Here is a 26442-nt window from a genome sequence, read left to right on the forward strand (position 1 = left end):
AATTAGACACCACTGTTTGATATCCCTCTTCCCCCATACCTCAGTTGTGGTCAGAAACTCAGACACTCCACATTGATGTTTGCTAGTGCATTAACTAGGATTCACCCAAGCTGCTCATACTTTTTAAAATAATTGAAGACCATAGACAATAATTGTTCTGTGGTATTGATCATTGTATTGTATTGGAAGGCATGACAAAGTTTACTTCAAAGGATTTACCCAAGTTAGATGTAATCTTTTGAATAAACTTATGGATTATTTCATTGGCTTGCTATCCGTGTTTCACGATTTTGGAAGAATGATGTCAAGTTATTCCAACAGTAAAATGTTTTAGAACTGTCAAGTGACACGTGGCTGTAGATTACTATGTGGCCTGTTTGGTTAGATTTACATTGCATGATTCAAACCCCTCATATATTTTAGTTGGCCGCATGTAAGAAATGCAGCAGATTAAAAACCAATTCAGGAGCTTATTCTTATTTTTTTTGTACAGATAATCACATTTTGGAGAATTAGTGAATCTAGTACTATTTATCTCATTTAGCACTGTTGCGTTGTGGAAGGATTCAACCTTGTTTCTTTTGGAAAATTAATTCAGGAAACTTGTATCTTAGAATCAAAGATGTCAATGTGTTTTTATTTAGCTTTATCAAATATTATTTGAACTGCATCACAGCGAAGGTTAGCACAATGACAAAAGAGGCTATACTCAGTAATATGTTTTTAATTTTGTCTGCATTCCTAACTTTAAATCCAACTGTGAATGTCGAAGTGAAATTGGTCTTGAAAGAAAATATGATATTTTAAAACAATAAACATAGCTCCTCAATTTCATTCACTTCCAAAAATCCCCATGATTTACCTGTCACTATTTGCCCTAGGACAGACACCACAGTGTTCGCTACATTACTGGCAAATTTTTTCACAAGTTTTCAGTTTTATAAGAACAAAATCCTTTTGAATATGTGTAGCCAGTTTGTTTCTGAATTTACAGTATCCTTTTGTCCTACAATCCCGATTCTCTCTGCTACTTTTATCTATGTCCATCTTTCAGAACATATATGTGATGAAGAGGGAGCCCCAACATGTTCCAAATCACACAGATGGGGACGGAAAAGGTCTCCAACTTAGCCATAATGGCGCTGCCGCCCTGATTCCAGAAGTCTTGCCCCCAAACCCAGCACCTAACCAGCAGGTTGTAGTTTGCATATCGGTGGTTCATGTAAAAATGCAGGTACCTTGAACCAAATGCAGTTTCGTTCGTGTGGTGTGCAGAACAGAACTCGTGTGTTTTAGACATTTGAGCAAAAGGCCTGAAGCTGCCAAGATCATTTGGAGGGGTAGGATATCCTTTTGTAGAGGTAAGAGAACCTTCTGGATAGGTCCGTGGACCCCTTTGGGAGAGGTCGGGTGCCCTTTGGGATTGTTAAACGTAGACATGAATGTGTGTAAAAAGTGGATAAACTCATTGGAACTGTTAAGCTGTCAAGGCATTTAAATCCACAAGCGCTTTTAAAAAAAAAAGCCTGCTGTGACTGTTTGCAAATTCACTGATGGTTATCATTGTAGGATTAATGCTGCATGACTGATTCCTCAACCAATCATTATCATAGTGGGCAGCTTGTAAGTTCACAGTTTGATTGACAGCTCCAAGTTTTTGATGTGGGGCAATGAATACAAATGTGTGTTTTCATAAGGGATTAAGTACTTGAACAAATTGAAATGTATCAAATGGTTTTTTTTCTCAATGAGAATGTTTTTTAAATAGTGAAATTATCAATAGAGACTTGGAACTTTATTTTATTTCATATTAGAATGGCTCCTCAGGTCTGCCCATAATAGATACTGGGTGAGTTGGCATGAAGGATGTGAGGACTAAGGGTGGTGGGTGGGGGGCATGGGTTGGCATGAGTTTCTACTAAGTTGGCAAAGGGTCTGTAGAGACCGTGGCGCTGGGTGGGAGTTATTAGTTGGCTAATGGGAACATTTAGTGAGGTTGGGGGCATGATTTGGCACTAGGTTGGCAGAAGGGCTTTAAAGGGCCATTGGGGGTAGGTGGGGGCATAGGTTGGCATGGATGTGTTACGGACAGGAGGGGGTTTAATTTAAAGAGCCCTGATTTCTCCTCTCACCGCCCATCTGAAAACAGAAAGGTGTTTTGATTTTAATTTCTCCCTTTATACGCAGTGACATATTTCCCATCCCCTCAGTTTTGGCATGATCCAATTTCTATCAATAACCCCACAGCAAACGCGAGATAGGGTAAACTCAGAGTGTTCATTTATTTGTACACACTCAAAACACAGGAGGGGGTGTCGTTACGTAGCCCCCTGTGCATTCATACAATAAATGAAGGATAGAAAAAGAAAGATTTACAGAGCAAAGACCACAGAGTAAAGAATTATTGTTTCACATGATTCCAGAATCAAAGACCAATGGTGTATTTCTTCACAGAGGTTGGTAGGCTGAAAATTGCTGGATAATTCACTTTTCCAGTAGAGGTGACTTTCACGATGAGATAGGCACATAAAGGTGAATTAATCTTGTAGACGATGGCATAAAAATTCAGGAGTTAAAGTAGAAAAGGTTTAGATGGGGGCCACACTTGTCCCCTTCTCCAGAACGACAATCTGATTGTCCTTGGCTCTTCCGCCTGTGTCAGGTTTGTGGAGTCAGGAATTTTCCTGACTCTGCACTCCCAATACGGGAGTGAAAATTTGTCCCATAGTCTCTATATATGGCATTTACATTCATGAGATGTGGATGGTGATTTGAAATATCACTATGTGTTGAAAGAGAATTGGTGAGCTGTCACTTTCTGCTAAATTTTTTTCTACAGGTTGGAGCAGATGCATACAATTGTTGGTTATGTGATAGGTCAGTTCAAAAACAGATGATCATACTGCTAAATAGATTACTCAGTGAAGGTTATCTGTGAAGGTCATAGGTGACAGTCACATGGTGTTGAGCACTTTTATGTTACATAAGCCTCGTTCTGCTGCCATCCACTCCCAAAAAGCAAGTCTTCCACAGCTGAGAGCAAGCCAAATACAAATGTCCTGGGTCTTGTTCAGACCAGGCATCTGAAAGAACCATTACTGCTTTGGGAACTTGACAGCACTAATGCATTATAAGAGCATCTATACTTTTGTTAGCTGCAGGAGTCAGAACTAAATTAGTTCTGAGTGTTTGCCCTATTTTGGGTTTGTCTGAATGTCTATTTGTGGTGGGCAGGCTGCTGTGCGTAGCAAGTCTTTTACATGATGGTTATATCTTGCAAAAAGGTGAAGGATAGTTTTCTAAAAAAGTAGGTTCTTTGAAGTGTCTTTGATGAACAGCGACAGAGAAGGGATGGCGATATATTTCCGATGTGTGGCTTGGAGGGGAACTTCCATTTGATGATCCCATGCACCTACTGCCCTTGCCCTTTTAGATGGTAGTGGTCTTGGGTTTGAAAGGTGCTGTCTCAGGTCCCTTGGTGAGTTCCTGCAGTGCACCTTGTAGATGGTACACACTGCTGCCATTGTGCATTGGTGGTGGAGTGAATGTTCCTGGAATGGGTGCTAATCAAGCGAACTGCTTTGTCCTGGATGGTGTCAAACTTCTTGACTGTTGTTGGAGCTCCAATTATCCAGGCAAATGGAGACTATTCAGTCACACTCATGACTTGTGCCTTGTAGATGGTGGACAGGCTTTGGGGAGTTAGGAGGTGAGTTACTCATCACAGGATTTTTAGTCTCTGACCTGCTTTCATAACCACAGTTTTTATATGGCTAGTCCAGTTCAGTTTCTGGATAATGGTAACCGCCAGGATGTTGTTAGTGGGGGATTCAGTGATGGTAATGCCATTGAAGGTCAAGGGACGATGGTTATATTCTCTCGTTGAAGAGATCATTGCTTGGCACTTTTGTGGCACAAATTTTACTTGCCAATTGTCAGACTACGCTTGGATATTGTCCAGGCCTTACTGTATTTGGCCATGGACGACTTTAGTGTCTGACGAGTCGCAAATGGTGCTTAACAATGTGCACTTATCAGTGAACATCCCCACCTCTGACTTTATGATGAAGCAGCTGAAGATGTTTGGGCCTAGGACAGTACCCTGAGGAAAGCCTGCAGTGATGTCCTGGAACAAGATGATTGACCTCCAACAACCATAACCATCTTCCTTTGTGCTAGGTATGACTCCAACCTGCAGAGGGTTTTGCCCTGATTCACATTGACTCCAGTTTTGCTAGGGCTCCTTGACGTCATAATCTGTCAAATGCTGCCTCGATGTCAAGGGCAGTCACTCTCACCTCACCTCTGAAGTTCAGCCATTTTGTCCATGCTTGAACCAAAGCTGTAAGGAGGTCAGGAACTGAGTGATCCTGACAAAACCCAAACTGAGCGTCAATGAGCCGATTATTGTGAAGCAAGTGCCACTTGATAGCAGTGTTGATGACCCCTTCCATCACTTTACTGATGATGGAGAGTAGATTGATGAGGCGGTAATTGACCAGGTTGGATTTGTCCTGCTTTTTGTGTACAGGACATACCTGGGCAATTTTCTACATTGCTATGCGGATGCCAGTGTTGTAGCTGTCCTGGAACAGCTTGGCTAGGGTCGCAGCAAGTTCTGGAGCATGAGTCTTCAGTACTATTGCTGGAATATTGTCAGGGCCCAAAGCCTTTGCAGTATCCAGTGCATTCAGCCGTTTCTTGAGATCACATGGAATGAATCGAACTGAATGAAGACTAGCATCTGTGATACTGGTGTTGTGGAGTATCTAAAAGACACAGTCGAATATAGGAAGATTCAGCAATAGTTCTTTATTTAGTACAAGTGTGCACACATGGGAAGTGCTCTTTCAGGATGCTCTAAAAAGTAATTCAAAGTTCCACAGTTTCTATTGGTTATTTATACCATCTTTTGGGCTAACTCATCATTAACTCACAATGTTCTTATCTTGTACCTCTAATTGTTACAGCAATAATTATAAATGAGTTTATAACATGAACACAGAATGACCTGTTCACCACCTCCACCATTCCGGAGGAATTTGTAAAAGAATCATGGAATCACCTGACCTTTACACAAACGATGTTTGCAGTTCATTCCCAAACATAAACTTATCTATCCTGATATTTTGCTGCTGTGCCCAGTCATCAGCTTATCTTGAGCCTGAGGTCAAGGTATCAGTTTATGGGTTACGATAACCCATAGACCATTCATCAACTTATTTTATCCTGACCTAAAGGTCAAATTGCTTAGCTTATCATGGTCTGATCAATAGTCTAGTCTTCAGCTTCCGGGCCTGGTCAAAAGGTCAAATGCATTGTAGTTTTTCTCTAAAGTGCAAACACTTAAAACCTAAATCCGTAACTGGCCAAGCCTGGCTAATCCCATGTTGCATCCTGATACGCCTCTTCACTGGGGACCTCCAGAGAAGGCCGAGATGGATCATCCACTCTGCACTTCTGGCTGAAGATTGTTGCAAATGCTTCAGCCTTATGTTTTGCACTGATGTATTGGGCTGCCCTATCATTGAGGATGGGGATATTTGTGGATCCTCCTCCAGTGAGTTGTTTAATTGTCCACCACCATTCACGACTGGATATGCAGGACTGCAGAGCTTAGATCCGATCCATTGATTGTGGGATCGCCTAGCTCTGCCTATCGCATGCTGCTTACACTTGACATACAAGCAGTCCTGAGTTGTAGCTTCATCAGGTTGACACCTCGTTTTTTGGTATCCCTGGTGCTGTTCCTGGCATGCCCTCCTGCACTCTTCGTTGAACTAGGGTTGATCCCCTGGCTTGGTGATGATGTTAGAGTGGGGGACATGCCAGGCCATGAGGTTACAGACTGTGGTTGAGTATACTTCTGCTGCTGATGGCCTACAGGATGGCCTCATGGATGCCCAGTCTTGAGTTGCTAAATCAGTTCAAAATCTATCCCATTTAGCACAGTGTTAGTGCCATACAACACAATGAAGGACATCCTCATTGTGAAGACAAGACTTTGTCTGCACAAGGACGGTGTGGTGGTCACTCCTATCAATACTGTCATGGACAGATGTATACGTTTGATGTTTTTTTAGAGTTAACAGTCTGCTCTCTTATTCCAAGGGCGTACAAGTTGAATATTATCAAGTAAGCTCTTCTATGATTGTCAGTCGGATTGCAGTGTGGCATATCTGCATGTACCAGAAGCTACATATGTTAATATGCAGGGCCCTGTTTTTTACAGACAGAAAGAACATGCATCTGTTTCAGCTAAACAAAAAAAATGACAGCCATTCGCTGACTCATTACTCAGGGCAATACCTTGACCAATCAGGGTCAAGCTGCCTGGTTTAAATTTCAAAGAGTGTTTGGCAGTTAACTGTGAGTCACCATCAGTGGTGCATTCTCCATGGCAACACTACTTGCCAAACAATCAGCACTCTCTTCGCATACAGTATAAATAGTTGTTTTTGCCCTTATATTGGCATTCTTGTGTGTCCTGATGCGTGCAAGATGAAAAGTTTAAAAATGTTCTTTTTCCAGCAATACTCAAGTTCTGCGCTACCAAAAGACTATAAGCCCTTCTACATTGATTTTCTGCTACAGTTTCACTTCTAATAAAATAGACTTGTGGCAGAATTTTTTCTTTGGTATGCGGGGGCAGGCCCCGTAAGCCAATTCGTAAAACGACGCACGGTGCGTCAGCCGTGCGTCTCGATGTCACCGCGCGTCATTCCTATCTTTCGCTCGGCGGGCACACGCCAGAGTCGGCTGTACACCCACCAAACTGTCAAAGGCCTTTTAAGGCCATTAATGAACCAATTTAGGCAATTGACAGGGCTGCCTATCCAACCTTAAGGTTGGCGGGCAGGCGAAGAGCCCAAGCGACCTTCGTGTTTTGCATGAAACCTCACCCACGGGCGGGATGAGGTTTCATGAAGGTTTTATTAAATACTTCTTTAAAATTTGACAATTCATAAACATGTCCCAGCTCATGTGACACCGTGCCCGCATAGGTAGCGCTGAACCCTACCGGGTGCGCATCACGCAGGGCGGGCCTTAATTGACCCACCCACGTAAAATGGCGGCCCTGCATCTGCTCCCGACTGGCCTGCCCGACAGGCAGAAGATTCTGCCCTTGCAGTTTGTGCTCCAAGTCATTTAGCCTGATGGTGATTACTCTTCCGCTCGATGAATACAAGGTCAATCTAGTGAAACTTATTTCAGTAATGGGGGAGCTTTTTGTCCATCTGCTAGGCAACACCATGATAGTAAGATATTGAGGTTCTACTCCGATTTAAATGCCATTGTATCTTTAACCTGTTTTTAAATCAGCTGCTACATTGTGTTTCTTATTCACATTTTTACTCTAAGCTGACTTTTGAATACATCTTGCACAAGATGGAGCCAGATCATTTGGGGGGTGATGGTGGCACAGTGGTAATGTCACTGGGTGTAATACAGAGACTCAGGGTAATGGTCCAGGAGTCCGGGTTTGAACCACACCATGGAAGATGATGGAATTTGAAATCAATAAAAAAAAATCTGGGATTAAAAGCCTAATGATGACCATATAACCCATTGTCGATTGTTGGGAAAACCCATCTGGTTAATGAATGTCCTTCAGGGAAGGGAACCTGCTGTCCTTAGCTGGTCTGCCCTACATGTGAATCTAGATCCAGAGCAATGTAGTTGACTTTTAAGCATCCTCTGAAATGGCCTAGTAAGCCACTCGCTTGTATCAAACCACTAAAAAGTCTAAAAAGAATTAAACTGGATGGATCACCTGGTGTCAACCCAGGCACCAGAGACTTCAATGGGAACCTCAGCCCTGTTGACCCTGCGAAGTCCTCCTTACTAACACCTAGAAGCTAGTGCCAAAATTGGGAGAGCTGTCTCTCAGACTAGTCAAGCAACAGCCTGACATAGTCATCCTCATGGAATCATATCTTACAGACAATGTCCGGACTCCACCATCACCATCCCTAGGTATGTCCTGTCCCACCGGCAGGACAGACCCAGCAGAGATGGCAGCAGACTGGTATACATTCAGGAGGGCGTTCTCCTGGGAGTCCTCAACATTAACTCCGGAACACATGAAGTCTCATAGCATCAGGTAAAACATGGGCAAGGAAACCTGCTGATTACCACATGCCACTCCCCACCCCTCAGCTGATGAATCAGCACCTCTCCATGTTGAACACCACTTAGAGGAAGTAATGAGGGTGGAAAGGGTACGGAATGTGCTCTGGATAGCAGACTTCAATGTCCATCACCAAGAGTGGCTCGGTGGCACCAGTACATGCTGAGCTGGCCGAGTCCTAAAGGACGTAACTGCAAATCTGGGCTTGTGGCAGGCGGTGAGGGAACCAACAAGATGGAAAACATACTTGTCCCTATCCTCACCAACTTGCCTGCTGTAGATGCGTCTGTCCATGACAGTTTCGGTCGGAGTGACCACTGCACAGCCCTTCTGAAGATGAAGTCATGTCTTCATATTGGGTACACCCTCCATTGTGTTGTCACTGCTGAGTGGGTTAGATTTCAGACAGATTTAGCAACTCAGGACTGGACATCCATGAGGTGCTGTAGGCCATCAGCAGCAGCAAAATTGTACTCAACCACATTCTGTAACCTCATGGCCTGGCATATCCCCCATTCTACCATTACCATCAAGCCAGGGGATCAGCCCTGGTTCAATGAAGAGTGCAGGAGGGCACGCCTGGAGCAGTACCAGGCATAACTAAGTATGTGGTGTCAACCTGGTAAAGCTACAACACAGGACTATTTGCATGCCAAACAGCATAAGCAGCAAGTGATGAACAGAGCTAAGCGATCCCACAACCAACAGAGCAGATCTAACCTTTGTTGTGCTGCCACATCCAGTTGAATAGTGGTGGACGATTAACCAGCTCACTGGAGGAGGAGGCTCCACAAATATCCCCATGCTCAATGATGGGCGAGCCTAGCACATAATGCAAAAGGGAAGGCTAAAGCAATTGCAATAATCTTCAGCCACAATTGCTGAGTGGATGATCAATCTTGCACCTCATACGGAGGTCCCCAGCATCACAGATGCCAGTCTTCAGGCAATTCGATTCACTCCATGTGATATCAAGAAATGGCTGAAGGCACTGGATGCTGCAAACGCTATGGGCCCTGACTGTATTCCGGCAATAGGACTGAAGGCCTGAGCTGCAGAACATGCCATGCCCCTAGCCAAGCTGTTCCAGTACAACGACAACACTGACATCTACCCAGCAGTATGGAAAATTGCCCAGGTATGTCCCATACTCAAAAAGCAGGATAAATGCAACCTGGCCAATCACTGCCCCATCAGTCTCCTCTCCCTCAGTAAAGTAATGGAAGAGGTCATCAACAGTGCTATCAAGCGGCACTTGCTTAGCAATACCCTCTCACTGATGCTCAGTTTGTGTTCCGCCAAGGCAACTTGGTTCCTGACCTGATTGCAGCCTTGGTTAAAACATGGACAAAAGAGCTGAATTTCAGAGCTGAGGTGAGAGTTAATTGCCCTTGACATCAAGGCAGTACTTGACCGAGTACGGTATCAAAGAGCCCCAGAAAAACTGGAGTCAATGAGAATCGGGGAAAACACTGCTGGTTGGAGACATACCCAGCACAAAGGAAGATGGTTGTGGTTGTTGGGGGTCAGTCATCTCGTTCTAGGTCATCACTGCAGGAGTTTCTCAGGGTAGTGTCCTTGGCCCAACCATCTTCAGCTGCTTTATCAACGACCTTCCTTCCATCATAAGGTCAGAAGTGGGGATGTTCACTGATGATTGCACCATTTACAACTCCTCAGATACTGAAGCAGTTCATGTCCAAATGCAGTAAGACCTGGACAATATCCATGCTTGGCTGACAAGTGGCAAGTAACATTCGCGCCACACAAGTGCCATACAGTGACCATCTCCAACAAGAGAGAAACTAACTATTGCTCCATGACATTCAATGGTATTAGCTTCGCTGAGTCCCCCACTAACTACATCCTGGAGGTTATCATTGACCCGAAGCTGAACTGGACTAGCCATATAAATACTGTGTCAACAAGAGCAGGTCAGAGCCTAGGAATCCTGCGGCAAGTAGCTCACCTCCTGACTCCCTAAAGCCTGTCCACCATCTACAAGGCATGAGTCAACAGTGTAATGGAATGCTGTCCATTTGCTTAGATGAGTACAGCTTCAACAACATTCAAGAGGCTTGACACCATTCAGGACAAAGCAGCTGGCTTGATTGGCCCCCATCCACAAGCATTCACTCCCTACAGCATGGACACATAGTGACAGCAGTGAGTACCATCTACAAGACCACGACTACTGCCATTTTGAAGGTCAAGGGCAGGAGACACATGGGAACACCACCACCTATGAGGTCCCCTCCAAGCCACACATCACCCTCACTTGGAAATATATTGTGTTCCTTCACTGTCGCTGGGTCAAAATCCTGAAACTCCCTTCCTAACAGCATTGTGGGTGTACCTGCAGCACAACTGCAGCAGTTTAAGAAGGCTCACCACTGCCTTCTCAAGGGCAATTAGGGATGGGCAAAAAATGCCTACCTCGCCAGCGACGCTCACATCCAATGAGCAGATAAAAAAAATAATTTGGCACCAGGCCTTTTGTTTCATCAATATTCAAGGTGGTTCCTTAGTTCCCACCATTGTTGATTAAGAAGTCCAGATTAATGGCTGCAATATCTTTTCCTTCTGAGAAGCATTTTACCAGCGTAAGAGTTTGGAGTCAATGTATTCCAAAACCAGGGTTCTTCATGTCTAAATTAGCTTTTAGCAGTTTCAGTTTGATGTTTCTGAATTCCTTTTTGTTGAGTAAAGGGTTATTATCAGAAGCATACATGATGCCGATGTAATAATGATGTCAGTTCACATGATTTAGAGCTATGAGAGATCCGGAAGGAAGAAAAGCTCCAACCTCATTTAGAGGTCCAAATACTTGATGTAAACAGGGTAATGATTTTGAGAAACTACAGACTTGAGCAGCATACCTTGGGAGAATAGATAATCTGCAAAACCCTCGACTAATCCCCGTCCACACAACAAAACATGGTGGCAGCGAGTCAAAGACCCCACATTCCTTAAAAAAGTTGACGCAAGGCTGGCAAGAAAATAGATCCTTGAAGGAAGGGCAAAAACACAATTTAAGACTTGCCAAGATGTCAGAACATTGTGAGAGCAGCAAATACCTGCTGACACACGGACCTGGAGACTGAACAGCAGTGAGCATAGGCCCCAAGCAGCAACACAGAAACTGGAACAATTCCAGGGCTCGGTAGCAACATGGAATCCACACTACCACTCCCAGAACCATTCCAGAGTGCAGAAGGCTTGCAACAGGCTCAGAATTGAGACAACTAGAGAAAAAGTTTCACAAGATTCACTACTGCTTCAGGATTACACAAGAAATATCAAAAAGACCAGGTCAGTACACTATGCAGTAGGATCTATTGCTGACGATGTGATAGCAAGGCTGAGGGTTGATGAGACTTCAACTTCTCGTTAAGAAGTCATGCAAGCATTCGACTCTTATTTCATTGTCTGTTGGAATTTCATAATAGAGAGGGCTAAATTTTATTTTAAAAAGCCAAGATCAGGTGAAAGCATGGATTCGCTCTTGAACAAACTCTCTAGGCTGGCAGGGAACTGCGATTATGGAACCTTAAAATGTGAGCTGATTTGCAACAGAATTGGAGCTGGGACAGTAGACAAAGCATTATCAGATCTCTTACAGGAGAGAAGATAACACCATGAAAGCAATGCGGATTGGGAGGCAAACAGAACTCAGGAAACAGAGTCAGGCATTTGTTCGTGGGGAAGGAGAGGTCCCATGGAGAAAATCAAGTGAGACCATTCAGCTTTTAGGTGATAAGGGAGAAAGCGTGCCAAATCCTAAGCCACCAAAACAGTGAAAAGCACACTAGTTGCCATTTTGAAATGCATTCGGTGTGGCAGGAACAAATCACATAAGCGAGAACAATGTCCAACTGGGGGGCAGAGTGCCACATATGTGGAAAAATAGGCCACTTCAAAACTTTGTTGCTCGAAAATGCTGACAACCTGTAAATAGAGGGAATCAATTTTAGACAGAGCCACATACAAGAAGTCAAAGAACCACAAACAAAGGAACTCATCTTCCTGGGGGAGGTAAATGATACTGAAAACAAGTATTGGAATATTAAACTTGAAGTGGATGGACACTCCCACAGAGTTTAAAAGTAGACACAGGAGCAGGGGTTTCTGTTTTATCAAATGGAAGTCAAATGGCTCAAACAGATTACGTTGTATCTATTAAATTACAAGATCTTGTTGGGACAACTTTACAACTTAATGGTCATCTCATAGCAAATCCTCAAACCTTCATTCAAAATTGAGTGTCCTGTACTAAGTAGAAAGGCATATCTAAAACTGAAAGTAATCCATAAAGTGGATGAAGTTGCTGATGAGAACTACAGCAGTACATTTCGAAATTAATTTCCAAAATTGTTTACAGGCCTAGGGAAGTTAAAGGAATGCCATATCATCCCACGAGCTACCTCTTTACACTGAGGAAACTCCCTCACCCACTCTTGGACAAAGTCAAGGGTGAAATTGAAAAGATGCAGCAGCATGGGGTTATCTCACCGGTCTCCATGCCAACAAAATGATGTTCAGGAACGTCCCAAAGCCAAATGTCTCTATAAGAATCTGCATGGATTTAATGCAATTAAACAAAAGTACTTTATTTACCAAATTCGATGTGAACAGTGGATTTTGGTAGTTGGCTCTGGACAAAGTCCAGATTGCTGATCACATTTATAATGTTATTCAGTTGTTATTGTTTCAATAGATTGCTCTTTGGAATAGCGTCTGCTCCAGAAATTTTCCAGAGAACAATGTCTCTCACTCTAGAAGGCATGCAGGAAGTAATATGCCACATGGACAAGATATTTATACATGACTCCATGAGAGAAGAGTATGATCACAGGGTCAGAGCAGTCCTGAAAGGCTTACAGTATGCAGGCCTATCATTGAATGAAAAGTGTGAGTTCATCAAACCCTTGATCAAATTTCTAGGCCCATAGTACAAGTCACTGGAATCACAATTGATCCATAAAAAACAAAAGTAATCAGAGAATTCCCATAATCCAGGAACATAACTGAACGTTAAATATTCCTTGGGATGGTCAATGAAGTAGGCAAATTCCAACCAAATTTAGGTCAACGAGCTCTTGAGAGAGCTGTTGAGATGGGGTCGACAGTGGTGCTGGAATGTGTACCAGCCAAATGTTTCCTAAAGGATTAAACAGTTTTTAATCTCATCTGATCTTGGTACATTATGACCCAGAATTACCAACCATTGTAGCAGCATATGTATCATCTACAGATCTGAGGGCAGTTTTATTTCAAATGCAGAGAGGTGACAAGCATAGACCAATCTACAATGCCTTTATGTCACGAACAGAACAACGATGTGCCACAATAGAAAAAGAAGCATTGGCAGCAACGTGAGCATAAAAAAAAAATTTCAGACTATGTTATGGGATTGTGTTTCAAAATTGAAACAGACCACAAGCCACTGGTCACCCTTTTGAGCATGAAAGAAATTGCACAGATGCCACCCAAAACCAACGATTCAGACTAAGTTTGATAAGATATGATTCCATCACACAGTACATGCGAGGGAAGTATGAAACAATGGCAGACACACTGCCATGAATACAATCAGAAGAAACCAAAAAAGAGGATTTACACTTCATTGAGGAGGTTGGAGCATATGCATCCTTAATGACTCAGCACTTTCCAGTTATTACAAAATAGTTTCAGGAAATAAAACAAATCCAGTAACAAGATGAAGAATGTCTCCAAGTCGGAGAATCTTTTTTGGAAGGATGGCCAGATTACATCCTCACTAATCCAATAGTAAGGCAGTATTTTGACAGTGCAAACACATAACAGTCAGTGACAACTTACTAGTCTTCAACGAGAGAATAGTCATACCGAGAACACTTCAGCTTGACATTCTGCAAATACTTCACCAAGGTCATCTAAAAATAGCAAAATGCTGTGCAAGATCATAGCAATCAGTCTGGTGGCCAGGCATTACTCGTTGTATAGATGAAATAAACAGCCAAGAGCAAAAAGAACCACTATGATCTTCTACTTTTCCATCAAGGCCCTGGAAGAGCCTGGGCATGGACTTAGTAGAATTTATGGGGAAAACCTTCCTCATTGACATTGATTACTACTCGTGGTGGATTGAAGCAAATAGATTGCATAATATCACAACAGAAGCAGTAATCCAATCCTTCAAGAGAATTTATGCAACATACGGCAACCCAGACACTGTTGTGTCTAACATTGGGCTGCAATTTAGTAATCAGCTATTCCATAATTTTGCAAACCAATATGGCTTGGTTTATGTAACCAATTCACCTCGCTATCCTCAAGTGAACAAAGAAGCTAAGAGGGGAGTACGAACCGTCAAAGATATATTGAAGAAAAACAAAGACATTAATCTAGCTCTTGTGAGTTATCACCTTACCACTACAAAATGGTTTCACACCATCAGGTTACTAGTGGGTAGGAGATGGCAAACGCAGCTTCCATCTCTAGAACAAAAACTCAAACTCAGTATCACCACGAATGACCACAAGAGGGTAAAACAGCATGATGAAGAACAGAGCAACCAGGCTTGGAACTTTATCACAGGCCTAGACCACCATGGAGTTCCCAGTGCTTAAATCAGGGAGAGAGTATGAGCCTGAGACCAACAGAAGGAAGGCACAATCGTTGAAAACTCCATAACTAAGATTATGGACTGAGACAGACTAGTATATCATAATGAGAAACCGTAATGCCATACTATCCTTGGAGAGAAAGCCCATATGATCCAGATGAAGAAAAAGAAAGACTTACTGCAAGCTCTAAAGCCACCCAGGAGAAGAACACTCAGACTGACAGAATATCCTACACCTCAAAAGGAAATCAGAATGAGATCAGGGAGATTGGTCTTGGCACCTCAGAGACTAACCCTGTCAAGCCTGAGAATTTGGGAGGAGATATAGGAGGATGTAAATACAATAGGGATAAAGACTTGGGGGAGATGCAAAGTGAAGGGTTAACATTTGAAGCATAGATAATATTCAAATAATGATGTCAGATCACATGACTGAAAAGTGAGCGAGATCTGGAAGGAGGAGAAGCCCTAATCATGTGAAGAGGTCCAGATGTGTAAATACTTGCTGTAAATAGACTAATGGTTTTGCAAAACTACAAACTTGAGTAGCATACTTTGGGAGAATAGACAATCCCCAAAACCCCCATCTAGACCCCAACCACACAACAAACCACTTTCAAGCTTCCTTAGCAACTTCCCAATCTGAAAGACCAAAAATGGCCCTCCAAAGTAGTTTTATCTAGTTTTGAGCAGTCACATTGATTTTATTTTTCTAAGTTATAGCCTGTTTCAACTCTACATCCTTGTAAAGTGGAGTTTTGTTTCTGGTTATTAAAGTGAGACATTTTGGAGAGTTTATTTATTTGATGTTGGCAGTGATGTGGAACTAAACTGAGCTCACTTTATATTCTGGCAGACAAGGAAGCCATGTTGGAAAATCGTTAAGTGGGAAGAGGTAGAATTTCTCAACTTTATATCCTGTGATATTTATAACATTTCAGAAACCAACGGAATTGGCACTTCTCCCAGTGAGTGGAATGATTTTGCTTGGAAAGCCTATAGCATATGCACTCATTGTTGAAAGTAATGGTTAGCTCGACCTTTAATAATGCAGAATGAACAGGAATTGGATGGCTCGTGTTTTCTGTGTCAACATGTGCCATATTAAAGAGATCAAAATATTGGGACCATAGGCACAAAAGCAAGCCATCTGAATATCTATATTGATTTCATTAGTTTCACTGTAATTTAATTAATTTTATTTTTTCCCCTTCTGCACCATGCATGCAGCAATTTGTTTTTCTGGTTTCCCTAAGAGGACAAGGAGACGTTGGTCTCTCCAATGTCACTGACTAGCTGATCATTTGTATGTGTATACAAGGATTTAATGAGATAGAAGCTACCGCTCACTATCTCCTCTTCCAGCCTAGTTATTTTGTGAGAATTGTGGTTATCATCTGCATTGAACTGCTGAGCTATGCTGTCAGCAAGCTGCTTTCCGCCTTGTTAACTTGTTGGAATTGTGTAGTTAAGAATGCTGTGTAGAGACCTGATTGGACTTGCCTGCACTGCCCAATCATAGGGTGGAATTTTCCCAGAATTGCAATAACTGGGGGGTAAAATGGAGTCCTACCCACCAATGAAAATGGTGTGTTTTCATGCCGTATCTTCCCGAGCCCACCTCATTATTTATTAATTCCCGGGAAACAGGCAGTTTTCATGGTGGGTGGGCTCACATTCGCCAGCTTGCCAACACCCCACTGTTGCATCACGCCAGTTGCCATCCTTAAAAGGCAGCCACCAGCAAAGCAATCATTGCCACGAGCTCACCACTGTGACCAAGAGACATGGCCAAAGGAAAAAAACTGCAGCCCCCCCGCTTCAACGACAGGTCCCTCAAGCAACTGCTGGATACTGTGGAGGCCAACGGGATGTGCTGTTTCCCCGCTCTGGCTGCAGGATGAGAAGCAAAGTCACCTACCCGGCTTGGAAAGTGGTGGCAGTGGTGGCCAATGCCAATGTCCTGCAGAGGAGGACAGCTACCCACTGCCTCAAAAGGATGAATGATCTCCTCTGTTCTGCCAGGGTAAGTCAGTGTTTTCATCATTCCCAGCTCACACTCACAAACCCATCACACATCCACAGGGCCCTCACTCACTGCCAGTGCAAGGAATATTACCATTCACTTTTTCACACACACTGTCGTTGTCCTCATCCCATCTATGGGACCACTCACCACACAGGCCAGGCATACTTATCATCTGGCCTGACAGGCATCCTGATACACACACCCCATCTCTATCCATGCAGGACATACTGGCTCACAACAGGAGGGAAAGTTCTCGGACAGGTGGAAGGATGCCGGAGATCAAAGTTCTGACAGAATTCGCAAACAGGGTCATCCAGCTGGCTGGCGATGACTGGGACTGGTCCTGTGCTGACGGTGAGGTCGGTGCTGCTCTACCAAGTGAGGATCCAACAGTGCAACATCCATCAGACAACCATGCTGCGAGTGATGTGTCCTCTTTTACAGGCCACTGCCAAGCATTAATTATCTCCCCTTGATGTTTCCATTAGAGTAACCTTGGGATCACAATCTGGTGAGCAAATAGCACTTGCTGATCCATAGCAGGTGGAGGCAGGGAATTCCCAGGCCCCCAGCACTCGGAGGACTACTGGAGACCAGACCGTTGCTGAGTCTGAATCAGATGACAAGCCCCTGGACTCGGTCATGTCACATTTGCTAGAGCTGCAAAGGCAAGCTAGGGAACATCAGGAAAGGATGTCCGCTGCACTCCTCAGATTGCATGGCTCAATGGAGGAGTCCACCCGTCTTCAGGCTGAGGTGATAGCACCAGCATTGCAACACACTAAGGTCAACACTGGTGGGATGGTGGCCGCCATGGAGACTTTGGTCCAGGACGTCACTCCTGCACTGCAGCACGGGCTGAGCTCTATCGCTGATGCCATAGTTGGCCTCCAAAAGTGTGTAAGTGAGAGGGGTGCTGGGCAGCTCGATCTAACTCCAGCTACCCCTTCTGCTCACTGAGTGAGCCAGATGCCCTCAGGCACCCATCGGGAGGAGGATCGGCAGATGCATGCTCCAGGGCCATCAACCCAGATGACTCTGGGAGTGACTGGCCCATCCAAATCCCCTCTTCCTGTGACCTCCACAGCTCCAGCTTCACAGGCCGAGGAAGGTGCCACTGCCATGCTGCAGGACCCCAAAAGCAGGCTGGGGCCTTCCAGGTCTTGGCCCTCCAGAGGACACCCGCCAAAGTCATCACAGACAGGACGTCACATCAGCAGGCTACCTCCACCTCTGCTGTGGATGTCCGGGGAGCACCAAGACGCAGCAGCAAGGTTAGGAAAGTTAGGTGAAAGTAGTTGCATAGCCTGGGCATGGGTCTTGATTCACTCTTGTTCACTATTGTCAATAAACTCCTAAGAATGCATCCCTGCCTGTGGCTCGTTGTACTGATGAGCAATGTTCTTGTCACTCAGATGTGAACCTTTCTGCACAAGGTAAAGGTAGGTGTCTCAATCCAGGGCTTCTTCCATGTGCTCTGTGCAGCCTTCAGACCACAGTGATGGTCCAGCCTCACAGTCCTTGGAAACATTACTGATACCTGCACCTTGGCAATGCTGCTCATTGCTGCCAGAATGTAGTGGACAGGCGCCACAGAGTGTTCTCATTCTCTCTGTGCGCTCTCAGCACCTTTAAGGTGGGGCTGGCCCCCATCACACCAGCGTATGCGATCAGTGATGCTGTGCTCCAGCTTCTAAAGGGCTGAGGTGCTGAAGGATGACACAGTATCAGATGCATCTAAATTTTCATGGCTGCATCTCTGAGATGGCGCTGATCATAGAACACAAGCAAGCTGCCCTCGGCCAGACAGGAGTCAGACATTCTCAAAGGCCATGTGAAGATCTATGGAGTGTGCTCACTGCATGTTGTCATCATCGTCCTGGAATTGAGCAACAATTAGGGCCTCCACTGCATCTCCAATACAGGAGCATTCTCACAGAGGGTATTGGCACTGCCATAAGCCAGACTAGAGTCAAACGTTCACAACTGCGATGTGAGGATCTATTGGGACACCTCACTGCATGTCGTCATTATCCTCCACAAACCTGGCAACTATGAGGGCCTCCTGAGCGCGCCTGCCTCATCTAGCCAGTGCAAGAGCCTCATCCCTGTCATCATCACCACCAAGGACCTCATCCCGGTCGGAGTCCTCCACATTGGAGGATTAGTGCAGCTCCTCCAACTCCTCCTCAGCCAGCTCCTCTCCCCGTTGCAGCGCCAGTTTGTAAAGGGCGCTGCAGACGACGATGATGCACGACACCTCTACAGACTGTATTGCAGGGCTCCACCAGATCAGTCCAGGCACCAGAAGCACATCTTCGGCATCCAGATGGTCTGCTCCACCAAGTTGCGAGCTGCTGCATGAGCCTCATTATAGCGTCGCTCTGCTGCAGTCTGAGGCTGCCACATGAGTGTCATCAGCCACGGCCTCTGCGGGTAGCCCATGTCCCCAAGGAGCCAACCCTGCAGCCTCTGTGGATCCTGGAAGACTGCAGGGATCTGCAAGTGATTCAGGATGTAGGCATTGTGCGCACTCCCTGGAAACCGTGTGCACATCTGCAGGATGCGTTTCTGGTGGTCGCTTACCAGCTGCACATTCAGTGAGTGGAAGCCCTTGCCAAATGTAACAACGGAGACCTGAGTGCCACATGGGTGCAGTCAATTGCACCCTGTACCTGTGGGAATCTCAAGGACAGGACGAATCCGATGGCCCTTGCATCCTGGCTTTTCCGGTCCCGAATGAAATGCACAAAGTTGTGTGCCGTGGAGAAGATGGCATCCGTGACCTCGTGGATGCATTTGTGGGTGCGGATTGTGAAATTCCACAGAGGTCACCTGTGGAGCCCTGAAATGAGCCACTGGCATAGAAATTGAGCGCCATGGTCACTTTCACAGCCACTGGCAGTGGATGCCCTCCATGTCCCCTTGATGCCAAATCCTGCGGTAAGAGGCAGATGTGAACCACCAGGTCCCTAGACATGCGCAGTCGTTGGCGAAACTGGTTCTCAGTGATCTGCAGGAATGGCAGGCAGCATCTGTAGATCCTGGGTGTCGCTAGGCGCCAACCAGCTACAGCTCGCTGTCGCTCCTGGGCAGCTTGTGCAGGAGCTCCTGCTACCCCTTCTTCATGCGGTTGCTGCTCCTGCCATTGCGCAGCCAGGAGCCTCAGTCATTCTCTCATCAGTCTTCTACGATCTCTGTAGGCCATCAGGGATACAGCTAGGTCACCAGTATCCATGATCCTGATGTCGTCCTCCTGAAGCATGAAAGAGAGAGAAAGAGAGACTTGGTTATCATGGCTGTACTTAGCACCTACCCTGGCCCTGTGTGACCACCCCTTAACGCTTCCCAGACAGTGCTGGTCACCCTTCGGATGACCAGAGATGAGTGCGCCACATGGCTGCCCCGTCAATCCGCGACATGGGGGATACTAGTCCAAACCAGGATTCTGGGATTGCAAGGGGCTGTGAGCGCCTCCAGCAGTGGCTGCTCCATGACTAGCATTGGCAAGGAGATTGTACAACGTGTGCACTCCAGCTGTTCCATGCAATAAAGTGGTGGTGGACTCGAAGTCTGTGCTGGCTGGGTGGGAGGGCGGGGGTTGGTGTAAATAAGGAGAGCTTGGTGGCCCTTTGGTGCCTCCGCATTGCTTGCGTTGGCGGGCAGGCTAAGAGCCCAACCCCAATCCTCTCACTGTGGCTGCGCCTGATCTGTCTCAGTTGCAGAGGCATGGTCAGTTTATACAAGTGTCCCTAATGCATGGCCACTTTCCCCATTTACCCTGCCCCCCACCTCGATTGCCTGTATGTGGGATGCAGCATCAGGGCAGCACTTGACCCGACTGCCCCACTGACAACGATCGCCTCCGAGGCTGGCCAGCACTTTCCCCCGGACACCTGCCCCCTCAGCAGTTGCCACTGAGGCCGGCCAGCACTTGCCCCCGGACACCTGCCCCCTCAGCAATCGCCTCCGGGGCTGGCCAGCACTTGACTCCGGAATCCCCCCCCACACCCCCTCTCAGCAGCCGCCTCCGGGGCCAGATATCAGTTGCTCTCGGTGCCCCTGAGACCTGTAAACAACAGGCGAGCTGTGGAGAATGCTACTGCTCACTCACCTCGGTTCCCCCAAAGTGAAGGCTGCCAAGTGCATGTCGCCTGCGTATTGTTATGAAACATGTTGGTATGCTTTCACGCTGACGTGGACGGATGATATGGAGGAGTTCCAAGAGCCTGGAAGGATGGCCTTTCAGTTATATGCTGATGTATTACAATTAGCTCCCTGCCGACTGATGCTGGGAAACGCGGCCCGCTGTTGGTGGCTGAGCAGACAATTGCGACCTGCCTTCATGCTGTCGTGAAGCAGGTCGCGCCATGTTTTCCATGCATGCCACCTATCACACCTGCTGCCAGTGGGCTCGGAAAATTCTGCCCATAGCCTGTTAGGCATCTCTGAGCAAGGTACAAGAAGATGCCCAGCCCCATGGAAACAACCCCTTCATGAAAAGAGAATTGAAAAAGTTCACAGTGAGGAAAAGGAGAACATGTTTTTAACTAACTAATTAAAACAAGAGGAACATTCAGTAAAACATTTTCCTGTCAGGGTCTGTAAATTCTTTCATCAGCACTGCAAAAATCTGTTGGCATGAAAAATTTGAGAAGCTGTGTTCAGCTGCTTGACCCTATTTGAGACACTTCGTGTAACTTTAAAGCATTTATCTGCAGTAAAAAATCACATTTTAATAGATGTTATTTATTGCATTGTTACTAATCGCATAATTTACAGCACTTGTGCAAAAACCTGTATGAAAATAATAATGGCCCCACCCATTTATTTCACTGTAAATCAGCACATTGAATTCTCATCCACTACAATAGAAAAACAAACATGCAGCGTTTTCTAAATTTGATATGAATAATTTACGAATTTTAAAGGTTTGAAAGAATGGCAGTAATGATCTCTTCTGGTCCTTACATTCCAGATATGATTAGGGGGTATGAAAAATGCAACAGTGTTTCTTCATTTTCAAATGAACGTGAGCAACATGGATGCAGTAGTTTTTTTCTATTTCTATCCATTCCTATATTCCTGCCTGAATTTTAGTATATTCGTATAAATTATCCTTATCATTCAATGATTGCATAAACTTTTCTTAGATTAATCTAATTTATTTTCGTTTTATACTGCATCCCAGAAACCAGAGAAATTTGCAATGCAAATGGATGTATTATTTGGACCATGTTTCTAAAACTAAGTGGTGTCAAATTTTTGATTGTTTTCACAAATTGTTTTCCCAGCATTTCTTGTGAACGCATTATAAGAAGTTAATTGTTCTGAAAATTATCTCATCCAAATGTCACTAACTCTTGCAATTTAACATTCTATTCGGGCATAATCTGGAGTGATCTACAATATTCTTAATTTGGAAGGGTACGTTTTAACCCTTCAGTGACATCGACTTTTGAGACCTTAAAACATGCAAATGGCTCAATGCTCAAGTCTCTTGTTTTCTGGCTTTGTGCACGTTGCTCTGTTAAATCTGGTATATGGACAATCATTCATGGCCCTGGTAATCTTGGGTATGGTCATTTGATGCAAGGCCCAGGCAAGCCAATTTGCAGATGTTTCATTTGTTGGCTGCCATTGAGGTTAGAATGATTAAATGATCAGTACACGATTATGATCTAATAGTATTCTAAATGGCATAAGAAAAAATTATATTACAATGTGAGGCATTATTTTCCTTTGATACTTATAAATGGAAAAATTAGGATTAGCAAACTTCCTTTAAGTAGAAAACAAAGGTAGCTTTTTTCATTGGAGGGAAGAAATTTTTTTTGATGTTTTAAAAAAAACTTTTAAGTTTGGAATTTCTGTCAAACTTTTCTGTGATTAATAGGACTAAAAGATTGAAGAAATGCCTCTCAAATTTGATAAATGATGGTATGGGAAATGGTCAGTTGCTGTGTCATCTATTCTGGCAGGCTCTACTTGTACTTCTGTCCTTGTCACTGCTGCTGTCTTGTGCTGTGTATAATGCTGTTTTCATAATGAAAAAGTGACCCTTGGTACACATGGGTTTTTTTTATCTAACACATACAATTTTGCGGCCTGTTGGCTCGCAGCACTGACTTCTTTTTCTACAAAGCAAAATTTAACAGACACGTACTTGTGTTGCTATTTTTGTTCGCCTATCGTCTTCTGAATTCTGATGTAATGCTTGAATAAAGAAGCTCATCAGAATATTGCGAGACATCATGTGACTTTCCTTTGTCAGGTTTCGTCCCTTTCAAAAATTGAATGTGTGGAAATGTTTCAGCTGCGTATTACAGGCTTCCCTGAAACCAATAAGTCAAATTACTAAACAGTTCTGGAGAAAAAGTAGAAACCAAGCTACAAGAAAGAACAATTTTAAAATAATCCTACAAAATTACAACTTACCTTTTCTACACCTGTGCAGTAAGATATCTGCCTTTTTATGGCTCAGAGACCACACCCCAAGTTTAGAAACATCAAGCAGGATGGACAACATTGGCCCAGAACAGAAGTATCCCTTGCGGACACCTTTAAGCCCCTCTGTTGATTGTCCGTACCTGTCTGACAGTAGCAAGTTTACCAAGAGGGTATTATATCTGATATTATTGAGATGAGTGGGACCTTATCTTGTGGAATAGCTGAATATGGATCAGATAAAGTTGATTCCTTCCATTCCATCCATTTTGTCCATATTCAAGATGGTGATTTTCTTGGGCCAGTTAAAAAATGGTCCAACCAAATAAACTTCTGCTTTTTTAAGTCATATATAAGATTATCCTTGGATCAACAAAACTTGGCTCTACTGTTATGAATTTTTTTTTACAAAAATAGGAAGCATTCTTGGAGATGCCCCCATAAATATCAATTGACCATTTCCTACAACAGTGACTACACTTCAAAAGGACTAATTTAGCTCTAAAAAGCTTTGGAGCATCCCGAGGTCATGAAAGGCACTATATAAATGCAGATTACCCCTTTCATTGATCATATGTACACAGTGTGTTGGTCAACTCTTTGTAGACCCAGCCATGTGCTGTCATATTAGTAAAAGCAAACCTATTCTGATCCAGCTGCAGTAATCACGTTTTTTTGACTGCAAGTCAATTATGAGATTTTCTCTTGTAAAAACACAGGATAATTATTGTATTTTTGAGGTTCATAATACAGTAGTCAGCCAAGCTGAATATAGTAATAGAGGACATCTAAAAAAGAGAGTAAGAGGGGCAAAGAGAATGAGAATAAATCAGTGGCTAACTTTAAAGGGAACCCAAAAGTCTTTTGTAAACACATGCTTAATGAAAGGATATTGAAAGGAAGATGGGGCAGAATAAGGACCAATAAAGAGATCTGCAGAGGTTGAGGTCATGACTGAGGTGTATGAATACTTTGCATCTGTCTTCACTCGAAAGAAAATCTTGCATTTAAGGGCACCTTTCAAGACCTCAGAATGCCTTAAAGCACTTCACAACCAATTAAATACTTAAGTAGTCACTGTTGTAATGTGGGAAAGTAAGGAAAAGGAAGCTGCTAATGCAGTATTTAAGGAGGAGGCTGTAGTGACATTGGATATGTTAAAAGTAAAGAGGGGGTACTTAAACTTCAGCAATCTTCAAAGTAAAATAAAGTGACCCAGTCTGGATGAAATGCATTCTAGGTTACTGAGGGTGTAAGGGAGGAAAATGCAGAAGCTTGGGCCCCCAGTCTTTGGATCCTCTTTGGGTATGGAAGAGTGCCTGAAGACTATAGAATTGCAAATGCAGAGATGACACAAGGAAGATATTTTTTAAAGTCATAGAGTCATTTACACAATGAGGTTGTTATGATCTGAAGTGAACTTGCTGAAAGGGTGGTGAAAGCAAGCCCAATAAAAGGGAGTGGGAGAGCCGTGGCAACTACAGACCTGTCAGTCTTACATTGGTGGTAGGAAAACTTTGAGAGACAATAATCCCTGGGAACAATTCAATGGCATTGAGAAAATTATAGTAAATAAATAAAATTCAACACAGATTTGATAAAAGCATATCGTGTTTGACTAACTTCATTGAGCTTTTTGTTGAAGTAACGGAGAAGGTTGATGATGATAGTGGTATTGATATAAAAACATAAAATGCTGGAAATACTCAGCAGGTCTGGCAGCATTTATGGAGAGGAAAATAATTGATATTTCAAGTGAAGGACCTTTGTTCAAAATTGTGAAGAAATGTCCTTGACCTAAAATGTTAACTCTCTCTGCAGATGCTCCCAGACCTGCTGAGTATTTCCAAACTTTTGGCCAGGATTTTCCCTTCGGCGATTTGGGGTCCCTTTAAATTTTTAGGAAGGCGGGCGGACAGCAAAATCAGCTGTCCACCCGCCAACCTGTCAGTGGCCAATTGAGGCCGTTGACAGGCTAATTAAGATAATTAAAGACCTGCCCGTCCAAGCTTAAGGGTGGCAGGCAGGCCAGGATCCCCAGCAGGCTCCAGATTATTCATGAAACTTCATCCATTGGCCGGATGAAGTTTCACGTCCATTTTTTAAAAGTTTAATAAACTTTATGTGTTCCTTATAAACATGTCCCATCTCATGTGACATTGTCACATAAGGGGGACATGTTAATTTTAATATTTCACTATTTTTTGACTTTTCTTACCTGTCAGTAATCTTCCTGAGACAGGACTTTGCCTCAGGGAGCAGTGTGCTCTTTCGTGCGCATGCGCGAAAGAGTGCACTTTGACAGATGGGGAATCCCTCCACAGCCCACACAGGAAGTACATAGCTGCTGGGCATGCCTTAATTGGCCTGCCCACTCAAAATGGCGGCAGGCCCCGTTTTGGTGGCAGGGGTCGGCTGTGCGCCCACCGCCGAGCTGGTGGTGCCCACCCGCCATCCGAGGGAAAAATTCTGCCCTTTCTGTTTTTATTTCAGGTTTCTAGTGTCTACAGTATTTTACTTTTGTTGTAGTGCAAATGATGTTATGTGTGTTGTGTCAATTTAGCCAAAATAATACTTATTAACAAAATAAAATCCTACGGAATTAAAGGAATGGAGCAGGATGGATAAAAAATAAACTAAAGGATAGAGGCAGAGAGCAGTAGTGAATGGTTGTTTTTACAGAGTAGAGTTAAGTATACATTGGTGTTCCCCAGAGGTTGGTATTCGGGCCACTGCTCTTCTTGATATATATTAATTATCTGTACTTGGGTATACAGGTCTAATTACTGCATGCTACGGCACTCAGAAATGTGATTAACATGAGGAGGATGCTAACAGACATCAGGATGTCATGCCTAGCACAAAGGAAGATGATTGACCTCCAACAACCACAACTATCTTGTTCCTGGACATCACTCAGGAGTTCCTCAGGATAGTGTCCTAGGCCCAACCATCTTCAGCTGCTTCATCAATGTCTTAAGGTTAGAAGCGGGGATGTTGGCTGATGATTGCACAATGTTCAGCACCATTCGCAACACTTCAGATACTGAAGCAGTCCGTGCCCATACGCAGCAAGATCTGGACAACACTGAGGCTTGGGCTGACAAGTGGCAAGTAACATTCATGCCACACAAATGCCAGGCAATGACCACCTCCGTTGAGAGAATCAAACCATCTCCCCTTTACATTAAATAGCATTACTATCGCTGAATCCCCCACTGTCAACAT

At 44.1% G+C, this 26442-nt stretch overlaps 1 protein-coding gene across 8 annotated transcripts in view; it reads left to right on the forward strand.

Annotated features, from left to right (window-relative positions):
- ralgps2 (Ral GEF with PH domain and SH3 binding motif 2) overlaps positions 1-26442 on the forward strand; it is a 574026-nt gene that overhangs the window by 398414 nt on the left and 149170 nt on the right. The window lies entirely within an intron of this gene.

Source organism: Carcharodon carcharias, chromosome 16 (assembly GCF_017639515.1).
Source record: "Carcharodon carcharias isolate sCarCar2 chromosome 16, sCarCar2.pri, whole genome shotgun sequence".
Lineage (NCBI taxonomy): Eukaryota > Metazoa > Chordata > Chondrichthyes > Lamniformes > Lamnidae > Carcharodon > Carcharodon carcharias.